General features: G+C 45.2%; 10 non-coding genes across 10 annotated transcripts; 6 read left to right on the top strand and 4 right to left on the bottom strand.

The window, feature by feature from the left end:
- The first annotated feature begins 11,727 nt into the window (after positions 1 to 11,727).
- Positions 11,728 to 11,809, top strand: trnas-uga (transfer RNA serine (anticodon UGA)). Its single transcript has one exon. It is a non-coding gene; the product is annotated as a tRNA-Ser (tRNA).
- Positions 11,810 to 14,547: 2,738 nt separating this feature from the next.
- Positions 14,548 to 14,619, top strand: trnae-cuc (transfer RNA glutamic acid (anticodon CUC)). The gene has a single exon. It is a non-coding gene; the product is annotated as a tRNA-Glu (tRNA).
- A 742-nt stretch (positions 14,620 to 15,361) lies between these two features.
- Positions 15,362 to 15,433, top strand: trnaa-agc (transfer RNA alanine (anticodon AGC)). Its single transcript has one exon. It is a non-coding gene; the product is annotated as a tRNA-Ala (tRNA).
- Positions 15,434 to 16,415: 982 nt separating this feature from the next.
- On the top strand, positions 16,416 to 16,497 carry trnas-uga (transfer RNA serine (anticodon UGA)). Its single transcript has one exon. It is a non-coding gene; the product is annotated as a tRNA-Ser (tRNA).
- A 392-nt stretch (positions 16,498 to 16,889) lies between these two features.
- trnam-cau (transfer RNA methionine (anticodon CAU)) lies at positions 16,890 to 16,961 on the top strand. Its single transcript has one exon. It is a non-coding gene; the product is annotated as a tRNA-Met (tRNA).
- A 2,284-nt stretch (positions 16,962 to 19,245) lies between these two features.
- On the top strand, positions 19,246 to 19,317 carry trnae-cuc (transfer RNA glutamic acid (anticodon CUC)). The gene has a single exon. It is a non-coding gene; the product is annotated as a tRNA-Glu (tRNA).
- A 1,783-nt stretch (positions 19,318 to 21,100) lies between these two features.
- trnaq-cug (transfer RNA glutamine (anticodon CUG)) lies at positions 21,101 to 21,172 on the bottom strand. Its single transcript has one exon. It is a non-coding gene; the product is annotated as a tRNA-Gln (tRNA).
- Positions 21,173 to 21,556: 384 nt separating this feature from the next.
- On the bottom strand, positions 21,557 to 21,630 carry trnay-gua (transfer RNA tyrosine (anticodon GUA)). Its single transcript has one exon. It is a non-coding gene; the product is annotated as a tRNA-Tyr (tRNA).
- Positions 21,631 to 23,245: 1,615 nt separating this feature from the next.
- trnaq-cug (transfer RNA glutamine (anticodon CUG)) lies at positions 23,246 to 23,317 on the bottom strand. The gene has a single exon. It is a non-coding gene; the product is annotated as a tRNA-Gln (tRNA).
- Positions 23,318 to 23,702: 385 nt separating this feature from the next.
- trnay-gua (transfer RNA tyrosine (anticodon GUA)) lies at positions 23,703 to 23,776 on the bottom strand. Its single transcript has one exon. It is a non-coding gene; the product is annotated as a tRNA-Tyr (tRNA).
- Positions 23,777 to 24,769: the final 993 nt, after the last annotated feature.

Genomic DNA, 24,769 nt, shown 5'->3' on the forward strand with positions numbered 1-24,769 from the left:
TTATGTTTTATAGATCCTTTCCATGCCATTTATGTCCTGATCTCGCAAAATATCCAATAGACCCAGCATTCCTATTCATTGTATTTTTGAGCAAAGACTAACATTCAGGTACACATGCCGAAACCCGGGATTGAACCAGGGACCTTTAGATCTTCAGTCTAACGCTCTCCCAACTATTTCGGCTACTTTTTCAAAAATTTAGGCAAGGGAGCGAAACGTGTGGCATAACGTAGCGAGAAAATGAACTAGTTCTGTGTGTCCTTTTTTCTTTTCTTTTGATTAAAAATAAAAACAATACAGGACACGACCAGGGAGCAAAAATCGAAATAAAAAGAACATAAATAGCACTAAACATAAAATAAAAACAAAATCACATTTAAATGAAAATAGGGGTCCTACTTGGTCCAAAGTCGATCAAATTAGTGCTTATCCAAATTAAGCCTGAATGTCACTGTTTTCCATTCATCCAATGTCTAATGTCTGTTACTATGTCAGTCAAGTCTTTGATCGTTGGCGTGGTTGGTGTCGAGCATTTCTTTGTGATGGCCTTTTTCTCTACAGCCAAAAGTATGTTCCAAGGGTATCCATTTATTGTGTCCATGGCAGGAGTGTTGAGGCCCAAGTACATAGTTTTAAATTTGAGTGGGATGGAAAAGTCAAAAACAGTCTGCAGTGCCCTTTGAATTTCAGTCCATTATTTTTGAGCAACAGCACAGCCCCAAAACACCTGATAGTGGTTTGCCTGCTGGGTTCTCCAGCAGTTAGCATTTCCTTGTGAATAATGGACACTTTGACATGGTGTGGTGAAAAAAACATATTTTTCCCCTTCAGGCATGTGATTTTGTGGTCTTCCTCAGGGCTGTTCCTACATTTCCACACTCTTGGTCAGACAAAACCAGGTTAACTTCTCGTTCCCATTGGTTTAGAATATACTCAGCAGAACGTTGTCCAGATTACCAATGCATTGAGATCATTTAGAAATGATTCCCCTCGCAAGTTCTGATTGATTGGTTTCAACAAAGATTACTGTCAGAGGATTATAGTGGTCATTTCTTTGTTTCATTTCTTGCTTATAATAAGTCCTATAAAAGTCCTGTCTCTCCAAGTCAAAGGATTCCTTCAACACATCAATGCTTTTCATTTGATTTTCTTTTGCAATGCGGTGAAACGTTTACGCCTTTTGTAATCCAGGCGTTGAATCATAAGCTTGGTCATAAGAAAACCAGCTCCAGATTTTAACAGCTTTGTTTAGTTTGTATGCTTTGGTTGGCTCCTTTCAGGGGGTAAGCACAGATTTTACCCAAAGATTCTTCATGTTTCTGCACTTTTTCAAAAGAGTAACGCTACTCTCGGGGCACTCAAGGTTCCACTGAGATTTGAACTCGGATTGCTGGATTCAAAGTGCGCAAACCATTACACCATTGAACCGCAGAATGCTCCCTAGACGGATAACGGTGATCCAAAGCTACAAGTCTTAACATCAATCATCCCTTGCCACAAAAATGGGAAACAAGGATTGCAAACAGTGCAAACAATCTTGAAAAAAGCGAGCCAGCAACTTTCGAAAGTTCAGCCCCTGTCCAATCAACTGTGTTTAATGGCGAGCGAGGGCATCAATCGTTCTACCTTTGAGCTAAATCCCCTGTACCAATGTAGCTATAAAAAAACTGGAAGTCTCTCAATCAATCGACTCTCGCCAATTTATTGCGCACTCAATATACTGCAGTTGATCTGGATGTTGAGGAAAAATTGCAAGATAATGTTATTTGACATAATGCCGATGTATTTGCTTACTTTTTCAAGCACACTTGGCAATTGAACCTCGTTCAGCAGTGCCTTTCATCAGATAGTAAAGCGAGCAGACTTTCCATTGTAAAAAACAACCATGTACTCTCACCATTAGCGACCTTTGAATCCCCTTGCAAATTATGCCTAGAAGTCCAATGCGCTATCCATTGCGCCACAGAGCCCATACATCCTTCCATGATGCTCATTTCCACAAACGCAAAACACGGTATTCATCCAAAATGGGTCTACATCAGTCATTCCTTGCCAACAAACTGAGAATCAAAAAGTGAAAAGAGTGCAGTTAATCTGTGTGTGCAGGGATACTTTTCCATCTCTTATTCCAATTTGTAACAGCAGCGCATTTTCTGTCGTTGTAAATAATTTGCATGCTTGAATGGACAACTGAGTAGTAGTAGGTTTGAGATGGGCCGGTATTTATTTAGCACTGTGGCATCAAGACTGCTCTTCTTTAAGAGAGGCTTAATGACTGCAGTTTTAAGGCTCTTGGGAAAATTCCAGATCCAAGCAACATGTTGACTTTTTCATTGATTGGAGCCAACAGACTGCTCACCATAGACTTTAAAAATCTAGTCGGCAATGCATAAAGGCAGCATGTAGTGGAACTCAGACTTGTGGTGATCTCTTGGAAAGTTTTGTCAGCCACAAATGCAAAATGGGTTAACTCCAGTTGTCTAGTTGGCTGCGTGCTTGTTATCTGCAAATAATGGTATTATTAATGTTCTGAAATGAGTCTTGCAAAGAACACTGCAAACTCATTGCACCTGGAGAAATACAGAAACCATCAGACAAAGTAACATTTACCACACTGTAATTTGAAATATTAACCCGCTTTGTCATTAGCAGGTCCAGAGTGTGCCATTTGCCCTCTGTGGGGCCACTCAGGTGCTGAGTAAGACCAAAGCTTCTGATGACAGCGCCAAGCTCTTTAGAAGAAGACGAGGTTGAGCGGGGCGTGAAGGAAGGAAGGAACAGTCACTCACGTACGGGAAACTCCTACCAAGCAGTGGCCAGCCTATAGCACACTGGGATTCTGTGGTAATTGAACCAAGTTTAGCAGTTCCTTTCATCAGTTAATAACACAAGCAGGCTTTCCTATTTACCAATGTAGATAACAGGGGTTACAACAGTGACTCTGGTGGGTCTCGAACTCACAGCCTTTGAATGCCTTTGCAACTTTTGTCTGATTCCCCTTTTTCACAAAAGCAAAACAGTCATCCGAAAACAGTCTACATCAATCAATCCTTACCATCAAACTGAGAAACAAGGAGTGAAAAGAGTGCATTTACTCTGTTTATTCAGGGATACTTTTCAATCTCTAATTGCAAAATGTAAAAGAGCTCTTTCGGGTGATAAGTTTTTCTGTACATGTAAACAACTGATTTGCTTGAAAGGCTATCATGAAGGCACTGCTGGGATTTGAACCCAGGATGTCCTGTTTACTAGACAGCCACAGCGCCTCTTAAATGCTACTCCACCTGTTTCAGCTAGATATTCAGTGACCAATGTTACCTCGTAGATTTCGCCTTTTTGAGGTGCGTGCAATTTGTGGTGTGCTGCATGGTCTGGAGCTGGAGGTTTGGGAGTTTTTTGGAGTTTTTAATCGTTATTTTGATCATTTTCATTTACTTTTTTCAGTTTTTTTGTTTGTTCCCCTCCCAGTAAACTTACTGGGAGGTGGATTTTTTGTTTTTTTGTGAGCATGGCTCAAAGGACGGACAACACGGCATCGGACACTGGAATGGACACGACAAAGGCAAGACAAAGTTTGAAAGAATCAGTAAATAATAGAAAGAACAAAGAAAGAAGGATGAAATTTATGAAAGAACTCACTGTGGTATTGGAACTAACGGAGGGAGCACAAATCACGCCACTAGCTTTTTTGAAATCAACTCAGGAGGTGTGCGGCTCCATAGTAGCGTGCAGACTCATCTCAAAGGACAAATATGAAGTAACCGTCAGTACCACCAAAGCGAAGGAGCGGCTCCTGGATGGGTACTGCATTGGAGGAGTCAGGGTTCACGCCCGTGACATCTCGGTTGATGAGCTGGTCATGTCCTTCATGGGGCTGCCGGCTTATATCGAGGACGAGGAGATCCTGGCCAAGCTCTACGCCTGGGGGGTCTCTGCGGTCTCCGAGGTGAGGAGGAGAATGTGGCCGGGGACGAACATGGCGGACGGCACCAGGTTTGTACGGGTAAGGTTCACGGACACGGTGCAGTCCTTACCGTATTCTGTCAGGTTTGACACCGCGGGGGGCCCCGAGTACTTCAGGGTAATACACGACAGGCAGGTGCGGGTGTGTAGGGGGTGTCTCCAGCCTGGCCATATTCTGAGGGAGTGCCCTGACTTTCTGTGCCGCAACTGCGGGAGCCAGGGGCATTACGCGCGCGAGTGTGTCGCGCAGTGGGCCCCGAAGTGCAGAGAGTGCCGCATGTTCCGCCACTTATGTCCGTGTGGTGCGGGTGACAGAGAGGAGGACAGAGGGGAGGACAGAGGGGAGGACAGGGAGGACGCCATTGGAGGAGAGAGCAGTGACGTGGCCCAGAACGTGCCCGCAACTGCTCTCTCCGAAGTAGAGGAGGTTTTGGAGGAGGAGGCTGTGGAGGAGTCAGGGGAGCCAGAGGTGTTCGGCTCCTCTTGCTCCTCTGACTCCTCAGACGAGGAGGCGCCCGTCGCACTGGAGATGGTGCTCGGCTCAGCGCTGGCGTCTGGGAAGGTGGGAGCAGGACAAACTGCTCCTCCTGACCAGAGGGAAGGGACTCGTGAGGGTCCAACTCCTAAGCCCGTGGAGGCAGAGGCTGAACCCGGGAGGAGGATGGGTGCGGGACAGGCCCCGCATCTTACCTCCAAAGGGGGGGACATCACCACAGGGCTGGGTGATGATCCCAAGCTCCAGTCGGACGGTGGTAAGAGGGGACAGGTGGAGAAGAAGGAAAAGAAAGGGACAAGACGCAGGAAGCAGGTGGCAGGAGATGGAGAGGGCGCTGCTGCTCAGAGCGGCTCCACCTCCTCCGCCTCCTCCATTCCAGCCACATCAAAAGCGCCAGCAGAAAGCTCCATCAACCCACCATCCTCCACACGCAGCTCTGCCCCACGAGGTGAGCTTGAGACTGTTTTTAATGATGACTTCATGGATTTCTCCACCCGTGAAGTCAGAAAAAGAGTGTGGGAGTCAGATGCGACGGGCGCCAAAAAGAAGTCGAAATAAAAGATGGGTTGTATCCTCCAAAGTCTCCTCTTAATGGCGTTCTCCTTGTCCTCTTGGAACGCAGGCGGCCTGCGGAGCCCAGTGCGGATGCAGAGCGCGTTACACTTTTCCAAGTGGGACGTGCTCTGCATCCAAGAAACGCATTGGGATGTCAGCCACGCGCAACGAGTGCGGAACGTGGGAGTAGGCTCTGTATTTTGGGCCCTGGGCACGGCGTGCTCGCGCGATGTGGCCACGGTGGTGAGGCCTGGTGTCTTAGGCCAACCCACCCTGGTACACGCCGACCCAGAGGGCTCCTTCCTGGTCCTGGACTTCACGGACACAGTGAAGTTCAGACTAATTAATATCTACGCCCCGAACGATGATGGTCTGAGGAGGCAATTCTTCAAAAAAATATTTCGCTTTGCAAACGACAATACAATCATAATCGGTGACTTTAATACAACACTTTGCAAGACAGACATCGGCATTAACAACTCTTTTAAAAACAGCACTGCCAGGACAGCCCTGTTGGAAGAAGCCGCCAGCAGGAACCTGACGGAGGTGTGGCGGTTCGTCCACCCCTTCCTGAAGGATTTCTCCAGGTGGCAGGGCGTCCTGAAGCAGTCCCGCATTGACCTCTGTTTTGCCTCCTCAGACCTGGCACAGAGAGTCAGTGGTGCTTCCTACAAGTGGTCAGGCTTGAGTGATCACTCCACTTTAGATATTTATTTTGGGTTAGTTTCATCACCGAGGAATGGAGGACTGTGGGTCCTAAACAGCTCCATCCTCGGTGATGAAACTTTTTGTAGGAAAATGGACTTTTTGTTTGATGTATTTGACATGGAGCTGGAGCTGATCGACAGCGTGGTCGATTGGTGGCCGACGGCAAAAACACGCATTAAAAAGCTCTGTGTCAATTACAGCAAACACAAGGCGTGGCTGTCGACCAGGAGGGAGACCGCTCTCCGCCAGCGCCTGCAGGTCCTGGACCAGGGCGCAGCTTCCACCACTGGCCCTGTGGATCCAGAGTACCTGGTGGTGCGCGCTGAGCTGGAGCAGCTGGAGGTAAGTAGGTGTCAGGGTGCAATTTTGAGGGCAAAAGCCAGACACACAGTCGAAGGAGAACGCTCGACAGCGTTCTTCTTCGGCTGTGAGAAGGCTACACAGGGAAAGATGCACATAGATAAGTTGATAGAGAAGACAGGTAAGATTGTTTCCGAGGTAAGTGAGGTTTTAGAGACAGCGCAGGATTTCTATAGTAGGCTTTTTAGTTCAGACGGAGTGGCAGAGCAGGCTTTAGACCAGGCTGTAGGTGCTCTGGAGCGCAAACTGAGCAGGGAGGATAGGGAGCTGTGCGACGCGCCTCTGTCTCTCATGGAGATAGAGGCTGCAGTCAAGAGTTTAAATACAGGAAAAAGCCCCGGAGAGGACGGACTAACCTGTGAGTTTTTCAAGCGTTTCGCTTCCAGGTTAGCTCCGATCCTACTCCTATTATATCAGGATTTTGAGAGTGAGTGTAGAGTTGGCGATGGTTTTGCGATGAGTGTCGTCACTCTGCTTTTTAAGAAGGGCGACAGGAGCAGCCTCGCCAACTACAGGCCCATTAGCCTTTTGAACGTAGTCTATAAAATTTTAGCAAAGGTATTAGCAGGTAGGTTAAAGCGTGTGATTGGATCCATCATACACCCCTCGCAGGCCTACAGCGTCCCCGGGAGGGACATCTCAGACATAGTTTTGTCTCTGAGATATCTCCTTCGGCAGATGCACGCGACCGGTGGTATTCACGTTAGTGTAGACTTTAACAAGGCGTTCGACAGAGTTGAGCATTCGTTCCTCTGGACTGTATTAGGTAAGTTAGGTTTCGGCGAACGGTTTGTTAATTGGCTACAGCTCATCTATTCCTTTGCGGTCAGTAAGGTCAAAGTCAACGGGTTTCTAATTGACTCTTTCCCCTTAAAAAGATCAGTCAGGCAGGGCTGTCCCCTCTCGTCGCTCCTCTACAGCATCGCCGCTGAGCCTTTGGCGGCCATGTTGCGGGCGGACGCGGCGGTGAGGGGACTGACCACGCCTGCGGGTAGGGAAGTCAAAATTTTTCAGTACGCAGATGACACGAATCTGATCCTCCGAGACGTGGAGAGCCTGAACGCCTCTCTCCACGTGCTCAATGTTTATGGCCTCGCTTCAGGGGCCAAAATAAATTTCGATAAAACCACGGTTAAATTTTGCGGCAGCGTCACGCCTGTTCCTCTCCCTGTCCAGCTCCGGGAGGCCGGGGACTCCTACAAGGTCCTCGGCGTCCCCCTGGGCAGAGACGAGGAGGCGTGTCGTACTGCACTTTGGTCGCCTTTGTGCGAGAAAATTACAGCGCGCTTGAATTTTTGGAGACGTCGTAATCTGACATTAAAAGGTAAAGTCTTAGTTGTAAATTCTTTGTGCATGTCCATGTTGAACCATGCACTCTCCGTGTACGGCCTGCCGGGGGTCTATGCTAACAAATTAAGGTTAGTGATAAACCACTTTTTGTGGAATCGTGAGAGGGGCTTTATTGCACATAAGGTTATGATAGGTGAGTACGATCAGGGAGGTTTAAAGTTAGCAGATTTAGAGTTAAGGAAGAAGGCCTTCCGGCTGAAAACAATTCGGAAATTTCTAGACGTTGAGGTAGATGCTCCATGGAAGGATTATATAGGTGAGTTTGTTAATAGTCTAGGTAAGTTTGGTGTTTATAATTTGTGTTTGTTGCCCCCTGTTTCGGTCCTGGAAGGCCTCCCCCCCTTCGAGAGGGAACTCTTGGAGGCGTGGAGGACTTTCAGGCCCCTGACTGTGGCGGTTCCAGACAGCGGTGAGGGTCTCGCGCACATGCCCCTCCGTCATAACCCTGACTTGCTCTCCGCTCCCCCCGGGAAGCGTGAGTGCACGATCAGTGGGGCGATGGAGGAGGCTGGGCTGGAATATGTAGGTAAGGTATTTGACGTGAAAGGTAATTTTAGTGTAGATTATATAGGGAAGTGTTTTAGGTTAGCAGGTAAAGTGTTTAGGAAAAAGTATATTAGTGGTATGGTAAGTATTTTTAACAGGAATCTGGTCAGGCATTGGGGAAGCACTTTGGGCCAAATGGGGAGCACGACAGGTAAGTTGAATTTTAATGTATTTGTTAGCACGGGGAGGTTTAGGATTTTCACAGACCTACCCACCCGCATCCTGTATCAGTTGTTGTTGCCGGGAGTGCTCAGGCGTCCCGCCTCGGAACACAAATGGTCATTAACATTCCCCGCACGCACCATTGCAACCATCTGGGCCAACATCTATAATTGGTACACCCCACATAACGTAGGTCATTTTGACTTCAGATTTAGACACAGGATCGTCTTTACATCCGCAGCACTGCACGCATTTCTTCCCGACAGCTACGCTGCGGACTGCCCCGTGTGCCACGGACCCCCCGAGACCCTGGAGCACATGCTGTACACCTGCCCGGCCGTCCGCCCGTTCTGGTCCCGACTGCAGGACCTCCTCGCTCGGAGGCTGTCCTGGAGGCTCCCACTGCCGGCGGCCCTAGGAGGGGACGACCAGGAGCCCTGGCTCTTCCTCTTTGGTCCCGGACAGAGTCGCTCTGTAGCCAACACCCATCTCGCCCGACTAACCCTCTCCATAGCCGGTACACATTATATCTCAACAGGAACATCCATCTCCGTGACAATAAAACAGCAGAACCCTGGCCCATCTTCAAAGGACTCTTGGCCGCACACCTCCGACACCTCCACATGGCAGCAGAGCACCGGTTCATCACCCACCTCGTCCCCCACAACACCCTGATCCACCTCACACCCTCTGGAAACCTGGACATCATCTTCTGACCCCGGCATAACCCCCCCAACCACGGCATCAACCCCAACCACGGCATCACCCCCCATCACTGAAGAATGTTTGGAGAATGATTGTGTGTTTGATTTTCTGTAATTTTTTGTCTCGTCTCCCCCTGCCCTTGTGTATCCCATTCCCCTGCCCTTGTGTGTCATGTCTGTCTGTACATTCATGTAAATATATGTAAATACTTGTTTTGATGTTTTTGATAATAAAAGATAAAAAAAAAACAAAAAAAAAAAAACAGTAAACATCCAGGGACGGGACATTGAGAGAATGGACTCATACAAGTACCTGGGTGTTGATCTGAACCACAAACTGGACTGGACTCATAACACAGACTCACTGTACAGGAAGAGACAGAGTCGGCTCTACCTCCTGAGGAGACTCAGGTCTTTTGGAGTGACAGGGCCACTCCTGAAGACCTTCTACGACTCTGTGGTGGCATCAGCCCTCCTGTACGGTGTGGCCTGCTGGAGCAGCAGCATCACAGAGAGGGAGAGGAAGAGGCTGGACAAAGTCATCAAGAAGTCCAGCTCCGTCCTGGGCTGTGCTCTGGACTCGGTGCAGGAGGTGGGGGACATGAGGGTCCTGGCTAGATTCACATCTATGCTGGACCATGAGTGTCATCCCCTGCAGGACACTATGTCCGCTCTGGAGAGCAGCTTCAGTGAGAGACTAATCCACCCTCGCTGTGTGAGGGAAAGGTTTCGTAGGTCTTTCCTTCCTGCTTCTGTCAGACTTTATAACAAACACTGTTAGTCCTGAACACTCGCAATACTGACCTAACCTAATACTGATGTGCAATTCCGTCATATGTGCAATTGCTGTTGGAATCCATGTGCAATTCATGTGCAATTACTGTGAAATTCATGTGCAATCTATGTGCCGTCATGACACATATTCATGTGCAATTACTGTTGTGATCACATGCAATGGTATTTATGTATTTATCTTATTATCTTATCTTATCTTATCTTATCTTATCTTATCTTATTTACCATTAAATTAGCTCTTACCTTCTCAAATCCTTCCCATATGGTCTAGCGGTTTTGGATTCCTGGCTCTCATCCAGGTGGCCCGGGTTCAACTCCCGGCTTACATTATGTACAAGACTCACTGTGGTTACAATTACATTCAAGCTGGACGGAGGTGAAGAGAGGCATAGAAACATGGCATCAATTAGGGCGCAGCATGCGGAAGTTTGTAATTAACCTTTAGCTTTTCTATGCATCTATAGACTAGCAGGTTGGTTGGTGTTTCTTTTTGGAGCATTTCTAGACAAAGTGGGTCAGCGGTAGAGCGCATACTTTGCTTCATTTGGGATCAGTCATGTTTTCCAGCAATTCTTGACTGGACAAGCATATCTTGATTTTTTTATTGGTCTCAAGCTTTCACTGTAATTTTCCAAAGATGCAGTATTGTGGTGGCCAGGTGGTCAAGCTGATGGGCAAAAAATCCATTGGCATTGCTTCATATTTCTTAGAACCCTGCTGGAAACATACCTTTCTCTTCCCCCTGACCAGCAAAGGATGCCACATGCTTAACAGTGCTTGATTTGTAAATATATAGGTACAGGAACACTTGTGGACTGGGTGATCAGGCCAAAAAAGTTACTGTAACACACAAAAAGTGACGCACATGTAAGTAAAGTAACAATGGGACAAACCTTTGTGTCACAACCAGTCAAATTGGAATAAACAAAAAAAAAATGAAGAATTGAATTGCCTATCTGGTCACTGTTTCTGTTGATTCTATTCTATCTGTTCTGTTTTTGTCCATCTATCCGTCTATCATTTTAAGGCATTGATAAGGAAGGGGATGTAGCTCAGTGGTAGAGCGCATGCTTAGCATGTATGAGGTCTTGGGTTCAATCCCCAGCAGGTGACACTGTAGTCTTTGCTAATGGCCAGATTACACTGCAGTGAATTTTAGAGACCTTGACTTAAATATTTCAAATCAGCACATGTGGTGATTCAGTGCAAGCTCCCAGTCCCGCATTACCTTTGAACCTTGTAGCACTTATAAAATTCAAACAATATTATTTCATCCATCCACACTACCTGCAGGAAGGTGAGACAAAGTGGCCCATTCAGGTGGCCTGGGTTCAACTCCTGGCATGGGAACATCGTGGTCAGCCTTTTGGAAGACTTGAATCCACAGTATGAATAAGACACGCTGTGGGTTGTTAAGAGAGACATTGAAAAATCCCATCCATTTAGGATGCAGCGTGCAATATGCAGTAATCAACCTTTAGCTGTTCCATGCAACGTAGCAGCGGTTGTACTTGAAAGCATCCCTTCACAGGGACTGGAACTTAAATCTAGCTCCTTAGAGCACTCAGCCAGATTTTCTGGAGCGGGACAACACAAACTCAGAGCTGCTTGATAGTGCTTCCTACCCCATTAAAAAAAACTGTATTAAAAACCAAGACCTGGCTCTATTTGGCTGAACCAAAAGAAAGATACAAATCCCGAGCTATGTGCTTCTCTCCATGACATGCAGAACCAAGCACATTTAGATATTAAAAATGCTTGCTTAAAAGCTGGTGACCCAACTATGCACTGTTCTTTAACCTCTCAAACATCAATGAGGCTTATGTTACAATTCAATCTGTTACACTTGATCTTTATATTTCTCATATGGTCTAGGGATTAGAATTTCTAGTTCTCGCCGAGGCAGCCTGGGCAACATTCCCAACTTCCAGTATGGGTATGTCTCGCCAAACCTGAGCTTAGAATGTTTAGTAAAACATGCTGTCTCCATGAATTCATGGAGAGTTAAATCTGGTAATGTAATTGCGCTAGTTTCAGAAAATAATGTGGATAATTTCCGCTTTCTTAAACACAGTTCAAATGTGTATTGTTGTTGTGGCCGAGAGGTTAAGGCGATGGACTTGAAATCCATTGGGGTTTCCCCGCGCAGGTTCGAGTCCTGTCAGCAACGTGTGTTTAGCAGCACAGATTTTGAGGTTTCGTTCTATTCTATAAACCAGCATGTTTGCTGATGTTTAATTTCGGAGCCTCACTTCAGAACGAGGGCATGTATGAAATCCTTGTTTCAATCCCCTGCATCTCCATTCAATATGTTGATGGCACAAAGTGAAAAGTGTTGACTCCAGGTCTCGCTTGGACAATAATCATGACAGACAAGAGATGGTTATGTAGCTCAGTGTTAGAGCACAGTCTTTCGTAGCAAGATCCCAGTTCCACATTCCTTTAAAATTAGATTTCATATTTTGAAGCAATTTGAGTCTATTAGACGTATACAGCCCCATGGGCATTACGCACTGGCCTCTTGAACCAGGGACTGTGGGTTTGAGTCCCATGATCATAACCATTCAGCAGAGTGGCGCAGCGGAAGCGTGCTGGGCCCATAACCCAGAGGTCGATGGATCGATACCATCCTCTGCTAGAATGTTTTTACTTGCATTATTGCCATTGTCAATCCAAATTAACCAAGCTAGTCAGTAATGTGTTGGATGATGGAAGCCGATCTTCAGCGCAAGCTCCCAGTTCCACATTTGCTTTGAATCTAGCAGCACATTTCTTTTATCCATCCTACATTGTTATTTCTTTTTTGGGGAAAAGGATAGCTGAGTAGTGAAAGAAGATGTAGGTCAAAAAAGACCCATGATTAGACATTTTGAAGCAATTTGAGTCTATTATGGGTACATAACCCCATAAGCAATATGCACAGGATACTAGCCTCCAAAATCCGGGATTGTGGATTTCAGGTCCATGGTCTAATAGGCTGAGCCACAAGGAAAATACTAATCACTAGACTTGTTGCACGTGGAATGGGCTTATATCTATTACATACAGAACTGTTCCTTAACTCTCAAGCATCAATGAGGCCTTCTTTATACGTCATAAGGCGCTGGTGCAGCTAGCAGCCCGGTGTAAACGCTCTCTCTTTTTTCTCACACTTATTGTGCTTCATCTCCTATATTTTGTAAATATAGTTAGTACATTTTTTCTATTTTACTGTACGATAGGGACACGCGCTGGAATCGTTTTTAATTCAACTGTTTTTGACTTTTTTCGGCTGGATTTGAGCGTTTTTCATCCGAGCTAGCCCCCCCGCGCCCTCCGGCCGCCGCCAAAGTACGGCGTGTTGTCGGTACACGCTTATATACACGTTTATATGAAAGAGGAACTTCATGAACGATCGGGACACGCACTGGAATCGCTTTAAAATAACTTGTTTTGACTTTATTCGGCTGGATTGAGTGTTTTCGTCGTGTCGTGGCGATGTGTCTTGGCTCTGAGTCCCCCGGCTCCGGCCCCGCCCCCCGGCCGGCGCCGTACCGCGTTTACACAAAGGAGGAACTAATGAAACTGCGGAGAACAGTCGTCTTACCCGGAGATCGTCACGTTATCCCGGCGGACATCCTAAGGAAAACGCAACGAAGCAGACAGGCTGGACGTAAACTCAGAGAGAAGAGAGGGACAAACAGGAAGTCGGTTCCCGCCGTAGTCATGGGTAACGTGAGGTCCCTTCAAAATAAAATGACGGAAATAGCGAGCCTCATGCGGTCCCAGAGGATTTACAGTTTGTGAGAGCACGGGATTGTGTGTCTGACACTCGGACCTGCAGTGTGGGGGCGCCCCAGGGCACTGTCCTCGCGCCCTTTCTCTTCACCCTTTACACTGCAGACTTCAGACATGACACGGACAGCTGTGTCCTGCAGAAGTTCTCTGATGACTCTGCCATTATCGGACTCATCACGGACGAAGATGACGCGGAGTACAGAGGACTGGCGCAGGACTTTGTGGACTGGTGTCAGCGGAACCACCTCCTCATCAACGCGGGGAAGACCAAGGAAATGGTGGTGGATTTCCGCAGACGCCACCCCACTGCCCCCTTACCAGTGAACATCCAGGGACGGGACATTGAGAGAATGGACTCATACAAGTACCTGGGTGTTGATCTGAACCACAAACTGGACTGGACTCATAACACAGACGCACTGTACCGGAAGAGCCAGAGTCGGCTCTACCTCCTGAGGAGACTCAGGTCTTTTGGAGTGACAGGGCCACTCCTGAAGACCTTCTACGACTCTGTGGTGGCATCAGCCCTCCTGTACGGTGTGGCCTGCTGGAGCAGCAGCATCACAGAGAGGGAGAGGAAGAGGCTGGACAAAGTCATCGAGAAGTCCAGCTCCGTCCTGGGCTGTGCTCTGGACTCGGTGCAGGAGGTGGGGGACACGAGGGTCCTGGCTAGATTCACATCTATGCTGGACCATGAGTGTCATCCCCTGCAGGACACTATGTCAACTCTGGAGAGCAGCTTCAGTGAGAGACTAATCCACCCTCGCTGTGTGAGGGAAAGGTTTCGTAGGTCTTTCCTTCCTGCTGCTGTCAGACTTTATAACAAACACTGTTAGTCCTGAACACTCGCAATACTGACCTAACCTAATACTGATGTGCAATTCCGTCATATGTGCAATTGCTGTTGGAATCCATGTGCAATTCATGTGCAATTACTGTGAAATTCATGTGCAATCTATGTGCCTTCATGACACATATTCATGTGCAATTACTGTTGTGATCACATGCAATGGTATTTATGTATTTATCTTATTATCTTATCTTATCTCATCTCATCTCATCTCATCTCATCTCATCTTATCTTATCTTATCTTTTTTACCATTAAATTAGCTCTTACCTTCTCAAATCCTTCCCATATGGTCTAGCGGTTAGGATTCCTGGCTCTCATTCAGGTGGCCCGGGTTCAACTCCCGGTATGGGAATATCTGGTCTGTCCTTCTGGAATACTTGTAGCCACATTATGTACAAGACTCACCGTGGTTACGAGTACTTTCAAGCTGGACGGAGGTGAAGAGAGGCATAGAAACTTGGCATCAATTTGGGCGCAGCATGCGGAAGTTTGTAATCAACCTTCAGCTTTTCTATGCATCTATAGACTAGCAGGTTGGTTGGTGTTTCTTTTTGGAGCATTTCTAGACAAAGTGGGTCAGCGGTAGAGCGCATACTTTACTTCATTTGGGATCAGTCATGTTTTCCAGCAATTCTTGACTGGACAAGCATATCTTGATTTTTTTATTGGTCTAAAGCTTTCACTGTAATTTTCCAAAGATGCAGTATTGTGGTGGCCAGGTGGTCAAGCTGATGGGCAAAAAATCCATTGGCATTGCTTCATATTTCTTAGAACCCTGCTGGAAACATACCTTTCTCTTCCCCCTGACCAGCAAAGGATGCCACCTGCTTAACAGTGCTTGATTTGTAAATATATAGGTACAGGAACACTTGTGGACTGGGTGATCAGGCCAAAAAAGTTACTGTAACACACAAAAAGTGACGCACATGTAAGTAAAGTAACAATGGGACAAACCTTTGTGTCACAACCAGTCAAATTGGAATAAACAAAAAAAAATGAAGAATTGAATTGCCTATCTGGTCACTGTTTCTGTTGATTCTATTCTATCTGTTCTGTTTTTGTCCATTCTATCATTTTAAGGCATTGATAAGGAAGGGGGTGTAGCTCAGTGGTAGAGCGAATGCTTAGCATGTACGAGGTCTTGGGTTCAATCCCCAGCATCTCCAGGTGACACTGTAGTCTTTGCTAATGGCCAGATTACACTGCAGTGAATTTTAGAGACCTTCACTTAAATATTTCAAATCAGCACATGTGGTGATTCAGTGCAAGCTCCCAGTCCCGCATTACCTTTGAACCTTGTAGCACTTATAAAATTCAAACAATATTATTTCATCCATCCACACTACCTGCAGGAAGGTGAGACAAAGTGGCCCATTCAGGTGGCCTGGGTTCAACTCCTGGCATGGGAACATTGTGGTCAGCCTTTTGGAAGACTTGAATCCACAGTATGAATAAGACACGCTGTGGGTTGTTAAGAGAGACATTGAAAAATCCCATCCATTTAGGATGCAGCGTGCAATATGCAGTAATCAACCTTTAGCTGTTCCATGCAACGTAGCAGCGGTTGTACTTGAAAGCATCCCTTCACAGGGACTGGAACTTAAATCTAGCTCCTTAGAGCACTCAGCCAGATTTTCTGGGGCGGGACAACACAAACTCAGAGCTGCTTGATAGTGCTTCCTACCCCATTAAAAAAAAACTGTATTAAAAATCAAGACCTGGCTCTATTTGGCTGAACCAAAAGAAAGATACAAATCCCGAGCTATGTGCTTCTCTCCATGACATGCAGAACCAAGCACATTTAGATATTAAAAATGCTTGCTTAAAAGCTGGTGACCCAACTATGCACTGTTCTTTAACCTCTCAAACATCAATGAGGCTTATGTTACAATTCAATCTGTTACACTTGATCTTTATATTTCTCATATGGTCTAGGGGTTAGAATTTCTAGTTCTCGCCGAGGCAGCCTGGGCAACATTCCCAACTTCCAGTATGGGTATGTCTCGCCAAACCTGAGCTTAGAATGTTTAGTAAAACATGCTGTCTCCATGAATTCATGGAGAGTTAAATCTGGTAATGTAATTGCGCTAGTTTCAGAAAATAATGTGGATAATTTCCACTTTCTTAAACACAGTTTTGATGTATATTGTTGTTGTGGCCGAGAGGTTAAGGCGATGGACTTGAAATCCATTGGGGTTTCCCCGCGCAGGTTCGAGTCCTGTCAGCAACGTGTGTTTAGCAGCACAGATTTTGAGGTTCTATTCTATAAACCAGCATGTTTGCTGATGTTTAATTTCGGAGCCTTTCTTTCAGAACGAGGGCATTTATGAAATCCTTGTTTCAATCCCCTGCATCTCCATTCAATATGTTGATGGCACAAAGTGAAAAGTGTTGACTCCAGGTCTCGCTTGGACAATAATCATGACAGACAAGAGATGGTTATGTAGCTCAGTGTTAGAGCACAGTCTTTCGTAGCAAGATCCCAGTTCCACATTCCTTTAAAATTAGATTTCATATTTTGAAGCGATTTGAGTCTATTAGACGTATACAGCCCCATGGGCATTACGCACTGGCCTCTTGAACCAGGGATTGTGGGTTTGAGTCCCATGATCATAACCATTCAGCAGAGTGGCGCAGCGGAAGCGTGCTGGGCCCATAACCCAGAGGTCGATGGATCGAAACCATCCTCTGCTAGAATTTTTTTTCTTGCATTATTGCCATTGTCAATCCAAATTAACCAAGCTAGTCAGTAATGTGTTGGATGATGGAAGCCGATCTTCAGCGCAAGCTCCCAGTTCCACATTTGCTTTGAATCTAGCAGCACATTTCTTTTATCCATCCTACATTGTTATTTCTTTTTTGGGGAAAAGGATAGCTGAGTAGTGAAAGAAGATGTAGGTCAAAAAAGACCCATGATTAGACATTTTGAAGCAATTTGAGTCTATTATGGGTACATAACCCCATAAGCAATATGCACAGGATACTAGCCTCCAAAATCCGGGATTGTGGATTTCAGGTCCATGGTCTAATAGGCTGAGCCACAAGGAAAATACTAATCACTAGACTTGTTGCACGTGGAATGGGCTTATATCTATTACATACAGAACTGTTCCTTAACTCTCAAGCATCAATGAGGCCTTCTTTATACGCCATAAGGCGCTGGTACAGCTAGCAGCCCGGTGTAAACGCTCTCTCTTTTTTCTCACACTTATTGTGCTTCATCTCCTATATTTTGTAAATATAGTTAGTACATTTTTTCTATTTTACTGTACGATAGGGACACGCGCTGGAATCGTTTTTAATTCAACTGTTTTTTACTTTTTTCAGCTGGATTTGAGCGTTTTTCGTCGTGTTGTTGTGATGTGAGCTAGCTCCGAGCTAGCCCCCCCGCGCCCTCCGGCCGCCGCCAAAGTACGGCGTGTTGTCGGTACACGCTTATATACACGTTTATATGAAAGAGGAACTTCATGAACGATCGGGACACGCACTGGAATCGCTTTAAAATAACTTGTTTTGACTTTATTCGGCTGGATTGAGTGTTTTCATCGTGTCTTGGCTCTGAGTCCCCCGGCTCCGGCCCCGCCCCCCGGCCGGCGCCGTACCGCGTTTACACAAAGGAGGAACTAATGAAACTGCGGAGAACAGTCGTCTTACCCGGAGATCGTCACGTTATCCCGGCGGACATCCTAAGGAAAACGCAACGAAGCAGACAGGCTGGACGTAAACTCAGAGAGAAGAGAGGGACAAACAGGAAGTCGGTTCCCGCCGTAGTCATGGGTAACGTGAGGTCCCTTCAAAATAAAATGACGGAAATAGCGAGCCTCATGCGGTCCCAGAGGATTTACAGTTTGTGAGAGCACGGGATTGTGTGTCTGACACTCGGACCTGCAGTGTGGGGGCGCCCCAGGGCACTGTCCTCGCGCCCTTTCTCTTCACCCTTTACACTGCAGACTTCAGACATGACACGGACAGCTGTGTCCTGCAGAAGTTCTCTGATGACTCTGCCATCATCGGACTCATCACGGACGAAGATGACGCAGAGTACAGAGGACTGGCGCAGGACTTTGTGGACTGGTGTCAGCGGAACCACCTCATCAAAGCGGGGAAGACCAAGGAAATGGTGGTGGATTTCCGCAGACGCCACCCCACTGCCCCCTTACCAGTGAACATCCAGGGACGGGACATTGAGAGAATGGACTCATACAAGTACCTGGGTGTTGATCTGAACCACAAACTGGACTGGACTCATAACACAGACGCACTGTACAGGAAGAGACAGAGTCGGCTCTACCTCCTGAGGAGACTCAGGTCTTTTGGAGTGACAGGGCCACTCCTGAAGACCTTCTACGACTCTGTGGTGGCATCAGCCCTCCTGTACGGTGTGGCCTGCTGGAGCAGCAGCATCACAGAGAGGGAGAGGAAGAGGCTGGACAAAGTCATCGAGAAGTCCAGCTCCGTCCTGGGCTGTGCTCTGGACTCGGTGCAGGAGGTGGGGGACATGAGGGTCCTGGCTAGATTCACATCTATGCTGGACCATGAGTGTCATCCCCTGCAGGACACTATGTCCGCTCTGGAGAGCAGCTTCAGTGAGAGACTAATCCACCCTCGCTGTGTGAGGGAAAGGTTTCGTAGGTCTTTCCTTCCTGCTGCTGTCAGACTTTATAACAAACACTGTTAGTCCTGAACACTCGCAATACTGACCTAACCTAATACTGATGTGCAATTCCGTCATATGTGCAATTGCTGTTGGAATCCATGTGCAATTCATGTGCAATTACTGTGAAATTCATGTGCAATCTATGTGCCTTCATGACACATATTCATGTGCAATTACTGTTGTGATCACATGCAATGGTATTTATGTATTTATCTTATTATCTTATCTCATCTCATCTCATCTCATCTCATCTCATCTTATCTTATCTTATCTTATCTTATCTTTTTTACCATTAAATTAGCTCTTACCTTCTCAAATCCTTCCCATATGGTCTAGCGGTTAGGATTCCTGGCTCTCATTCAGGTGGCCCGGGTTCAACTCCAGGTATGGGAATATCTGGTCTGTCCTTCTGGAATACTTGTAGCCACATTATGTACAAGACTCACCGTGGTTACGAGTACATTCAAGCTAGACGGAGGTGAAGAGAGGCATAGAAACTTGGCATCAATTTGGGCGCAGCATGCGGAAGTTTGTAATCAACCTTCAGCTTTTCTATGCATCTATAGACTAGCAGGTTGGTTGGTGTCCCTCTAATTGCAATAAGAAATGAAGAAAAACTCTGGATTCAGAGCGCTAACCGCTATACCGTTGAACCACACCTTTCTACAGGATGTCCTGTTTTGAAAATAAGTATGACATTTGATCATTGGGCTATATCAAAGAGAGCAGCATTGAAGTAGGCAAACTTCTGCTTCATGGTTTCATTGTGTGGTGGTCATCACATCTGCCCTACACGCAGAAGGTCTTGGGTACAACATTCAGCGAAACCAAACATGTTACCAAACATGTTCATGCGAACAATGTTCCAACGAAAGCTTGCTGTTTATGTTTTATAGATCCTTTCCAGGCCATTTATGTCCTGATCTCGCAAAATATCCAATCGACCCAGCATTCCTATTCATTGTATTTTTGAGCAAAGACTAACATTCAGGTACACATGCCGAAACCCGGGATTGAACCAGGAATAACGTAGCGAGAAAATGAACTAGTTCTGTGTGTCCTTTTTTCTTTTCTTTTGATTAAACATAAAACAATACAGGACACGACCAGGGAGCAAAAATCGTAATTAAAAGAACTTAATAGTTACATAAAACATATCATAACATGACATAACATAAAAACAAAATCACATTTAAATGAAAATAGGGGGCCTACTTGGTCCAAGTCAATCAAATTAGTGCTTATCCAAATTAAGCCTGAATGTCACTGTTTTCCATTCATCCAATGTCTAATGTCTGTTACTATGTCAGTCAAGTCTTTGATCGTTGGCGTGGTTGGTGTCGAGCATTTCTTTGTGATGGCCTTTTTCTCTACAGCCAAAAGTATGTTCCAAGGGTATCCATTTATTGTGTCCATGGCAGGAGTGTTGAGGCCCAAGTACATAGTTTTAAATTTGAGTGGGATGGCAAAGTCAAAAACAGTCTGCAGTGCCCTGTGAATTTCAGTCCATTATTTTTGAGCAACAGCACAGCCCCAACACACCTGATAGTGGTTTGCCTGCTGGGTTCTCCAGCAGTTAGCATTTCCTTGTGAATAATGGGCACTTTGACATGGTGTGGTGAAAAAAACATATTTTTCCCCTTCAGGCATGTGATTTTGTGGTCTTCCTCAGGGCTGTTCCTACATTTCCACACTCTTGGTCAGACAAAACCAGGTTAACTTCTCGTTCCCATTGGTTTAGAATATACTTAGCAGAACGTTGTCCAGATTACCAATGCATTGAGATCATTTAGAAATGATTCCCCTCGCAAGTTCTGATTGATTGGTTTCAACAAAGATTACTGTCAGAGGATTATAGTGGTCATTTCTTTGTTTCATTTCTTGCTTATAATAAGTCCTATAAAAGTCCTGTCTCTCCAAGTCAAAGGATTCCTTCAACACATCAATGCTTTTCATTTGATTTTCTTTTGCAATGCAGTGAAACGTTTAAGCCTTTTGTAATCCAGGCGTTGAATCATAAGCTTGGTCATAAGAAAACCAGCTCCAGATTTTAACAGCTTTGTTTAGTTTGTATGCTTTGGTTGGCTCCTTTCAGGGGGTAAGCACAGATTTTACCCAAAGATTCTTCTTGTTTCTGCACTTTTTCAAAAGAGTAGCGCTGCTCTCGGGGCACTCAAGGTTCCACCGAGATTTGAACTCGGATCGCTGGATTCAGAGTCCAGAGTGCTAACCATTACACCATGGAACCGCAGACTGCTCCTTGGAAGGATAACGGTCATCCAAAGCTACAAGTCTTACATCAATCATCCCTTGCCAAAAAAATGAGAAACAAGGAGTGAAAACAGTGCAAATAATCTTGATGTGCAGCAATACTTTTCCCTCTCTTAATGCAAAGTGTAGCAGCAGTAAACTTGAGGGAGAAAGGTATGGGTTTGAGGGCTCTTCTTGTGGGCTTTTCTGTCCTTGTAAATATTTTTCATAGACAAAAGAGTAGGCATTTCCTGTTTACTAAAAAGGCCCTTTGACCAAGGAAGCCGCAGCGCCATAACGATTTCCTGGTTTCCTTACATAATTACATACAGTGGTTACTTCTGGGATTGTATTTCTTGCTTGCTCTGGCAAGGTGAGCAATCGTCCCTGGGTGGGCTCGAACCACCAACCTTTCGGTTTACAGCCGAACGCGCTAGCCGATTGCGCCACAGAGACGAGAATCCAGGTTTATCCATAAAAGACTTGTGGCTCTAATTGCAATAAGAAATGAAGAAAAACTCTGGATTCAGAGCGCTAACGGCTATACCGTTGAACCACACCTTTCTACCGGATGTCCTGTTTTGAAAATAAGTATGACATTTGATCATTGGGCTATATCAAAGAGAGCAGCATTGAAGTAGGCAAACTTCTGCTTCATGGTTTCATTGTGTGGTGGTCATCACATCTGCCCTACACGCAGAAGGTCTTGGGTACAACATTCAGCAAAACCAAACATGTTACCAAACATGTTCATGCTAACAATGTTCCAACGAAAGCTTGCTGTTTATGTTTTATAGATCCTTTCCAGGCCATTTATGTCCTGATCTCGCAAAATATCCAATAGACCCAGCATTCCTATTCATTGTATTTTTGAGCAAAGACTAACATTCAGGTACACATGCCGAACCCAGGATTGAACCAGGAATAACGTAGCGAGAAAATGAACTAGTTCTGTGTGTCCTTTTTTCTTTTCTTTTGATTAAACATAAAACAATACAGGACACGACCAGGGAGCAAAAATCGTAATTAAAGAACTTAATAGTTACATAAAACATAACATAACATAAAATAAAAACAAAATCACATTTAAATGAAAATAAGGGTCCTACTTGGTCCAAGTCAATCAAATTAGTGCTTATCCAAGTTAAGCCTGAATGTCACTGTTTTCCATTCATCCAATGTCTAATGTCTGTTACTATGTCAGTCAAGTCTTTGATCGTTGGCGTGGTTGGTGTCGAGCATTTCTTTGTGATGGCCTTTTTCTCTACAGCCAAAAGTATGTTCCAAGGGTATCCATTTATTGTGTCCATGGCAGGAGTGTTGAGGCCCAAGTACATAGTTTTAAATTTGAGTGGGATGGAAAAGTCAAAAACAGTCTGCAGTGCCCTGTGAATTTCAGTCCATTATTTTTGAGCAACAGCACAGCCCCAAAACACCTGATAGTGGTTTGCCTGCTGGGTTCTCCAGCAGTTAGCATTTCCTTGTGAATAATGGGCACTTTGACATGGTGTGGTGAAAAAAGACATATTTTTCCCCTTCAGGCATGTGATTTTGTGGTCTTCCTCAGGGCTGTTCCTACATTTCCACACTCTTGGTCAGACAAAACCAGGTTCACTTCTCGTTCCCATTGGTTTAGAATATACTTAGCAGAAAGTTGTCCAGATTACCAATGCATTGAGATCATTTAGAAATGATTCCCCTCGCAAGTTCTGATTGATTGGTTTCAACAAAGATTACTGTCAGAGGATTATAGTGGTCATTTCTTTGTTTCATTTCTTGCTTATAATAAGTCCTATAAAAGTCCTGTCTCTCCAAGTCAAAGGATTCCTTCAACACATCAATGCTTTTCATTTGATTTCCTTTTGCAATGCGGTGAAACGTTTACGCCTTTTGTAATCCAGGCGTTGAATCATAAGCTTGGTCATAAGAAAACCAGCTCCAGATTTTAACAGCTTTGTTTAGTTTGTATGCTTTGGTTGGCTCCTTTCAGGGGGTAAGCACAGATTTTACCCAAAGATTCTTCTTGTTTCTGCACTTTTTCAAAAGAGTAGCGCTGCTCTCGGGGAACTCAAGGTTCCACCGAGATTTAAACTCGGATCGCTGGATTCAGAGTCCAGAGTGCTAACCATTACACCATGGAACCGCAGACTCCTCCTTGGAAGGATAACGGTCATCCAAAGCGACAAGTCTTTACGTTAATCATCCCTTGCCAAAAAAATGAGAAACAAGGAGTGAAAACAGTGCAATTAATCTTGATGTGCAGCAATACTTTTCCCTCTCTTAATGCAAAGTGTAGCAGCAGTAAACTTGAGGGAGAAAGGTATGGGTTTGAGGGCTCTTCTTGTGGGCTTTTCTGTCCTTGTAAATATTTTTCATAGACAAAAGAGTAGGCATTTCCTGTTTACTAAAAAGGCCCTTTGACCAAGGAAGCCGCAGCGCCATAACGATTTCCTGGTTTCCTTACATAATTACATACAGTGGTTACTTCTGGGATTGTATTTCTTGCTTGCTCTGGCAAGGTGAGCAATCGTCCCTGGGTGGGCTCGAACCACCAACCTTTCGGTTTACAGCCGAACGCGCTAGCCGATTGCGCCACAGAGACGAGAATCCAGGTTTATCCATAAAAGACTTGTGGCTCTAATTGCAATAAGAAATGAAGAAAAACTCTGGATTCAGAGCGCTAACGGCTATACCGTTGAACCACACCTTTCTACCGGATGTCCTGTTTTGAAAATAAGTATGACATTTGATCATTGGGCTATATCAAAGAGAGCAGCATTGAAGTAGGCAAACTTCTGCTTCATGGTTTCATTGTGTGGTGGTCATCACATCTGCCCTACACGCAGAAGGTCTTGGGTACAACATTCAGCAAAACCAAACATGTTACCAAACATGTTCATGCTAACAATGTTCCAACGAAAGCTTGCTGTTTATGTTTTATAGATCCTTTCCAGGCCATTTATGTCCTGATCTCGCAAAATATCCAATAGACCCAGCATTCCTATTCATTGTATTTTTGAGCAAAGACTAACATTCAGGTACACATGCCGAACCCAGGATTGAACCAGGAATAACGTAGCGAGAAAATGAACTAGTTCTGTGTGTCCTTTTTTCTTTTCTTTTGATTAAACATAAAACAATACAGGACACGACCAGGGAGCAAAAATCGTAATTAAAGAACTTAATAGTTACATAAAACATAACATAACATAAAATAAAAACAAAATCACATTTAAATGAAAATAAGGGTCCTACTTGGTCCAAGTCAATCAAATTAGTGCTTATCCAAGTTAAGCCTGAATGTCACTGTTTTCCATTCATCCAATGTCTAATGTCTGTTACTACGTCAGTCAAGTCTTTGATCGTTGGCGTGGTTGGTGTCGAGCATTTCTTTGTGATGGCCTTTTTCTCTACAGCCAAAAGTATGTTCCAAGGGTATCCATTTATTGTGTCCATGGCAGGAGTGTTGAGGCCCAAGTACATAGTTTTAAATTTGAGTGGGATGGAAAAGTCAAAAACAGTCTGCAGTGCCCTGTGAATTTCAGTCCATTATTTTTGAGCAACAGCACAGCCCCAAAACACCTGATAGTGGTTT

Source organism: Eucyclogobius newberryi, unplaced genomic scaffold (genome assembly GCF_026437365.1).
Source record: "Eucyclogobius newberryi isolate DKJ021-1_F unplaced genomic scaffold, fEucNew1.0.hap1 SCAF_55, whole genome shotgun sequence".
NCBI classification, from domain to species: domain Eukaryota; kingdom Metazoa; phylum Chordata; class Actinopteri; order Gobiiformes; family Gobiidae; genus Eucyclogobius; species Eucyclogobius newberryi.